The sequence below is a fragment of the Crocuta crocuta genome, unplaced genomic scaffold (genome assembly GCF_008692635.1).
Source record: "Crocuta crocuta isolate KB4526 unplaced genomic scaffold, BGI_CrCroc_1.0 scaffold221, whole genome shotgun sequence".
NCBI classification, from domain to species: domain Eukaryota; kingdom Metazoa; phylum Chordata; class Mammalia; order Carnivora; family Hyaenidae; genus Crocuta; species Crocuta crocuta.
In genome coordinates this window covers 6,100,220-6,107,096 of record NW_027528610.1, presented here as the reverse complement: position 1 = coordinate 6,107,096, position 6,877 = coordinate 6,100,220, and the positions used below count along the sequence as shown (strand labels likewise).

General features: G+C 48.9%; 1 long non-coding RNA gene across 1 annotated transcript; it reads right to left on the bottom strand.

The window, feature by feature from the left end:
- Window positions 1-303: 303 nt before the first annotated feature.
- LOC144223931 (uncharacterized) lies at window positions 304-6,398 on the bottom strand. Its single transcript, XR_013332880.1, has 3 exons — window positions 5,805-6,398; window positions 2,529-2,660; window positions 304-950 (listed from the first exon to the last, which is right to left on the bottom strand). It is a non-coding gene; the product is annotated as an uncharacterized LOC144223931 (long non-coding RNA).
- Window positions 6,399-6,877: the final 479 nt, after the last annotated feature.

Genomic DNA, 6,877 nt, shown 5'->3' with positions numbered 1-6,877 from the left:
CGAACCGTGAGATCATGACCTGAGCCAAAGTCGGATGCTCATCCGACTGAGCCACCCAGGCGTTCCTTAAGTAATTTTTAAAAATAGTTTATTGGGGTGCCTGGGGGGCTCAGTTGGTTGAGCGTCCGACTTCAGCTCAGGTCATGATCTCACGGTTCGTGGGTTCGAGCCCCGCGTTGGGCTCTGTGCTGACCGCTCAGAGCCTGGAGCTGCTTCCAGTTCTGTGTGTCCCTCTGTCTCTGTCCCTCCCCTGCTCATGATCTGTCTCTCTCTGTCTCTCAAAAATAAATAAATGTTAAAATGTATATGTATATATAAATAGTTTATTTATTTATTTTGAGAGAGAGACAAAAAACACGAGTGGGGGAGGGGCAGAGAGAGAGGAAGAGAGAATCTGAAGCAGGCTCCACACCGTCAGCACATGGAGCCAAAGATAGGGCTCCATGTCACGAACTGTGAGATCATGACGTGCCGCTCTGCAATGTGCAGTGCAGAGGACAGTCCCCACCACAGAGGAGGAGCCAGGCCCTCATAGTGACGAGGTTGGGAAATGCTGCCCAGGCTAGCGGGCCGGCCAGTCTCACCTCCCGCTTCCCACCTCCACTGTGCACGCCGGGGGGAGGTCACACGCCCTGTACAGGAGGCCAGGGCAATGCTGTTCGTGCTCCAGACATCCGGCCCCTCTCCCAAGGTTTGCAGCATCAGCTCACGTTTTCAGCAATGGGCACCTGCATGCACAGCTGGGGACTGTCGGCCCTGAGCGTGGGGGGAGGGCTTGGCAAGGGCATGAAAGGGCGCTGTTGTGTGCAGCGGGGCCAGGCTGCCTCGGAGCCCCGCCAGCTTCAGAGCCCCTGTCCTCGCTTTCCGCAGCCCTCCTCCGCCTCCTGGCCTGAAGCAGCCTGCCTGTCCCCACATCCTTCGCCCGAATTCTTCACCGTGACTCATTTCTCCTGGGGAGACAAAAGAAGGCCTTGACTCCGATCAATGTTTAAAACCAACAGAAATAACAAATCGCTGATTCCCAGCAAGGTGGGAGGAGGCGAGGCGGATAGAACATTTTCCCACCATTGTACTAAGGTGGATGTGCTGCTCACCACCTGGAAAGGTGTGAGGGGTGAGGCAGAGTTTCAGTGGAAGACAGGAAAGCCTGGGGCAAGGTGAAATGCATGCACCGGGGAAAGAGGGCCGGAAGACGGGGTGGAGAGTCACCCTGCATGCCGAGAGGTAGGCTGAAAGCTCCCTGAGTCAGCCCTAGCAGCAGGCAATGTTATAAGCACCTTACATAGAATCCGCATGACCCTATGTGACAGGTTCTACGCTACCACCTGTATCAGTTAGCTATCGCCTCAGCCATACTGTGTAACAAACTTCCCCACAAATTTCTGTCTCTTAACATGCCCATCACTTCATCTCTCCTAGAGTGTCTACTGTCCGCAGTTCAGCAGAGACTCAGGGCATCTGGTCCAGGCACAGCCGAAGTGAGCTCCAAGTGGCAGGCTGGGCTCACGTGGCTCTGGGCGTGTCTCTTTTTCTGTGAGCCAGGGGCCTGACTGGAGTGTGTTTTTCGCATAACGATGGAGGATATGCAAAAGGACAACAAAACTGGGCAAACTCGTTTCAAATCTCTACGGGTGTCAAATCTTCTTGCCTTGGCAAAGTGAGGCATGTTGCTGAGCCTGAAATCAAGAGGTGGGAAGTTGCGCTCTGGCCACCATGAGTTCAGAGCAAGTCAGAGAGCTGAGCCTAACACTGACGGATGGGGACAAATACTCCTCCCATGAAGGCTGGGGGTGGTAGAGAGAAGGCACTGTTGGGAGTGAATATCTGCCAGTAATCTAACCTACCACATTTTAAATATGCGGAGACTGAACCACAAAGACATGAAGCAATTCGCTTTAGGCCACAGAGCAAGGGATAGACTGGGATGTGAACCCAAATGGTGTGGCTTGCGAGCCGCTGTTATGCCGCACCCCGCCACCAGCGTGCCATGTTGAGTGGATCCTCCAGCTTCTGGTCTTCAGGTTCTTCTTCTTCTTCTTCTTTTTATTTTTTTAAAAAATTTATTTATTTTTGAGAAGGAGACAGACAGTGTGAGCAGGGGAGGGTCAGAGAGAGAAGGAGTCACAGACTCTGAAACAGGCTCCAGGCTCTGAGCTGGCAGTCAGCACAGAGCCCGACGCGGGGCTCGAACCCACGAACCGCGAGATCATGACCTGAGCCGGAGTTGGACACTTAACCAACTGAGCCACCCGGACGTCGCGATTCAGGTTCTTCTTTTAAGTTTTCTAGAAGAAGCTCAAATACTGTGAACAAAGCACAAGCCAGCCCTTCTGGATTCTGTGTCCTGTTTGGATTCTGGACCTGAAGCAGCTCTGACATGTAACGAATGGTTGTTTAAAGTCACGGTATTTTGGAAGGATTTACTAAACAGCTAAGAGACAACACACAGCCTTTCCTAAGTACTGGAGACGCCACCCAACACTCAAGGGCCGAGCTGAACTTGGAACTCCAGTATTCTGACCTCTTACCCCGTGTGGTCTTACATCATGAACCAGGATGAGGTCGCAGGTCTGTGAAGTGCATGCTGGGAGCTGGGTAGTCAGTGCACGGTAGATCTGAAATCGGCAGGGAATCCTGGGAGGTTATCCAAGGCTTAGACCCTGAAGGTTTAAAATCCACGGTTATAGACTCACAGCAACACTTCCGTTGTGCCTCTGGGGAAAGTCATGACTTCCTACAACACTGCCCCTCAGCACGCCGCCCAAGCCACAAGGGGTGTGGCAGACGGCTCACTTCTGATGATTGCCTTCCCCTACCTGCACAGCTTCCCTCCTAGACTCAGAGATAGTTCTGGCTCCCTTCATCCATGTTGCCTTCAAATAAGATGTTCAGTTCCTTCTTCCATTTTAATCTGTCCTTCACTTCACAGAAGTAACTCTGTCGCTCGTTAGCTGCGGGCATATTCACAGTTTCCCCGTAAAAGACAGTTCTTGGACATCCAGATGGCTAACTGACACATGAAAAGATGCTCAATGTCACTCATCATCAGGGAAACACAAATCAAAACCACTCTGAGATACCGCCTCACACCCGTCAGAATGGCTGACATTAACAACTCAGGCAGCAACAGATATTGGCGAGGATGCAGAGAAAGAAGATCTCTTTTGCACTGCTGCTGGGAGTGCAAACTGGTGCAGTCACTGTGGAAAAACAGTATGGAGGTTCCCCCCAAAATTAAAGATAAAACTACCCTGCCACCCAGCAATTGCACTACTAGGTCTTTATTCAAGGGATACAGGTGTGCTGTTTCTAAGGGGCTCATGCACCCCAATGTTTATAGCAGTGCAATCAGCAATAGCCAAAGTATGGAAAGAGCCCAAATGTCCATCGATAGATGAATGGATAAAGAAGATGTGGTGTACACACACACACACACACACACACGAGTGTTACTCGGCAATCAAAAAGAAAGAACTCTTTCCATTTGCAATTACATGGATGGAACTAGAGGGTATTATGCTAAGCTAAATTAGCCAGTCAGAAAAAGGCAAATATCATATGACTTCCCTCCAGTGAGGACTTTAAGATACAAAACAGATGAATATAAGGGAGGGAAGCAAACATAATATAGAAGCAGGGAGGGGGACAAAACCTGAGAGACTCTTAAATACAGAGAACAACTGAGGGTTGCTGGAGGGGGTGTGGGAGGGGGATGGGCTAGATGGTGAGGGGCATGAAGGAATCAGCTCCTGAAATCACTGTTGCTATGTATACTAACTAACTTGGATGTAAATTAAAAAAAAAAAAAAAAGACAGTTCTCGGGGCACCTGGGGGGCTCAGTTGCTTGAGCCTCCGACTTTGGCTCAGGTCATGATCTCATGGTTTGTGAGTCTGAGCCCCACGTCGGACTCTGTGCTGACAGCTCGGAGCCTGGCACCTGCTTTGGGTTCTTTGCTTCCTTCTCTTTCTGCCCCTCCCCCGCTCATGCTCTGTCTCTCAAAAATAAATAAACGTTAAAAGAAATTAGAAAGAAAGACAGTTCTTGTCATTACAATCAATATCAGACAATGTGGAAATGAGGAGACACCGGCTCCGTCCACCAGACAACCCAGAGAAGGATTAGAAAAACCCACTGACTTCCTATGATTTGTCAGCAAGCCCACCGATGCCTGCCCACGACGCAAGCGGGGCCGGACCGCCGTGGCGAGCGCTCTGGCAGCGGGGGAGGCAGACTGCTCGAAAAATATCATCATTTCAAAAAGCCAACACGAGCAGCCTTGCTCTCTCACATTCACCTCTGTCCCCCGCCGTGACTGTGCTGATGTGTTGCACGGGGCGCAGCTCATTAGGAGCGCTTCTCCACCGGGACCTATGTTTCCCCCTTGAAGATGGACTTGCTAAGCATTCCAGCAATTTGGTTGATTCAAGAGATTGGGTTGGGGAAAGATCAGTGTTGGCCACATGGTTCGTTAGTGAGATCAGTCAGGGGCTTGATGACTTCCAGAAGAAGTCTTTTACACCAACAGATTGTCCTGTCTGTGATTTCTTGGGCCTCAAACACCCTGCGAGGGGCCAGGGGTCAGAATGTGCGGTGTGATTCACTGCCTCCCACAGTCAGCTGGGACACATGATCTCCACGTGTGTTCTTTTAACTGAGGAGGAAAGAACGTCCATGGCACACACGGTGCACACCTCCCCCCACCTCCACATATGGGTAGAACGTTCTGTTTTAGATATGCATCATCGTGATAAACGTTCAACATGTTTGGACTTAACATAAGGCACTGCAGGGAGTCCTAAATTAAATTCAGGAGGTCCCCAGGGGTTCACAGGTGAAAAACACCAACCTTAAAACCTTAAAACCTTCAGACTTGAAATATTTGAAAATAAACATATAACTTTATGGGTATTGTTTGGTGTGTTATTTTAACAATCATTAAAATTTTTTTTAATGTTTTATTTATTTTTGAGAGTCAGAGACAGCGTGAGCAGGGGAGGATCGGAGAGAGAGGGAGACACAGCCCGATGCGGGCTCGAACCCACGAATGGTGAGATCATGACCTGAGCCGAAGTTGACGCTTAACGACCGAGCCACCCACGCACCCCATATTTTAACAATCGTTTTAATCTGAAGCACAGGCCCTTGTTATGTAATCAAATCTTGAATTTACACTCACAGACACTTGCTGTGGATGAAGAATTTTACGTTCATTGATGGACCTCATTCTCACCACTACCAGATAGTAGAGATATTAGCATGTGTACTGGAGGGAGCTGGTGTAATTTGCCAAAGCCACAAGGCCGATAAAGGGCATAGCTGGAGCTTACCCTGAAAACAGCCCACCCCCAAACCCGTGTTCTTCCACACTGCTCGACAGTCTCTTTCGGAGGCATATCCTTGTGCAGATTTGTATTACGCCTCAAAATGTGTTGCAATAAATGTGTCTGAACTTGATCACGCCATGAGTCATTAGCAAATTACGGTTCCTGTTCTGCCTTATGATGGTTTTATTTCCAGTATACTTATTCTTCAAAACCCAGTTCAAATAGCCCCTCCCCGAACCCCACCCAGAACTACGCTCTGGCCTTTATATTCTGCACCTTATATTTCTCCTTATTGTTGGGTTCTTTTGTATTTATCTGCTTATACAAACTCCTTGAAGGCAGAACTAAAATCTCTTTAACTGTGTATGCTGGAAATTTTAAATTCATTGAAAAGATTCAATTTATGGAGGTAAATGAATGTGGAATAAAACACATAGCTCTTAGGTGTGTGCTGGGCGGGGCTTACAAACGTACTCACCTAGGTACCGAACATCTCAATCAAGGTGTGGAACATTTCCATCGGCCCATCTGCCCCTTTGCAACTGATGCCCTTCAAGCAACCGCAGATCAGAGCTCTCATCTGTATGCCGTAAACACACTTCAGACCCTTCTGTCTTCTTTAGTCTGCTTAATGCTACGGAATCCTTCTGGATTCTCAGGTTATAAAACCCAAAGCCTTTTTTTGTTGTATCCTTTAGTTCCTCATATATCATATATATATTGTCATATCCAGAGTTTTGCATCTAGCAAACTTTGCAGAGTATGTAGATTCTAAGCCAAGGACTGAGCCATGAGCCAAAGCCAGTCAATGCCCCGTTCCCATGGTTCTTTCTCTGTCTGCCTGTTTCCCTGTCCACTGTCCAGTTCATGTCCTCCTCATCTTTACGCTGTTATTCGCCAGCTGTGGGTTCAGTGTTGGCACCTCTTCTTCGAATCCATCACCCCCAGGGCTCCTGGCTGGTGTCATAAACTTCCCATATCTTCCCATTCCAGACAAAACACAGCATACAGAATCATGTCTCAACCCCTCACCTCACCTTCAGGAACTTCTGCAGTCTGGCTTCCACCTGCCTCTCCAGCTCACCCCCCTCTGACCTGCTTCTACCTACACTCAAGCCACTGCAGGCAGCTTGCCTGTTTCAAAAGATGTTTTGTTTCCTTCGAACTCTGTCCTCACTTAGGCTGTGCTTTCTGCTGAGAAAGTTGTTCTTTCTGCCTCTGGGAGCCTTCCCCGTTTGCAGTGTGCCCTGTTCCGCAAGGTCCGTCGAGGGGTCCTTCCTCTATTCCTTGGCGTACGACCTCTGTGTTTCTACCTGTTGCCCTTCACACCCGGGGGACTTTGTTTCCCTGTGTGTCTTCCAGCAACATCATTAGTTTCACACCACAGAGGAGTCCATGTTAGGAGAATAAGAGAAGAGAATGTTCTTTCCAGAAGAGTTGCAGGGTTCGGATATTTTTTTTCCTGCATGTTTTTATACTGCGGACACACAGGTGATCTTGTTTCTCTCTTCAGTTGGCAGCTGGGGAGTTGGGAGGTAAACATAGCACCGC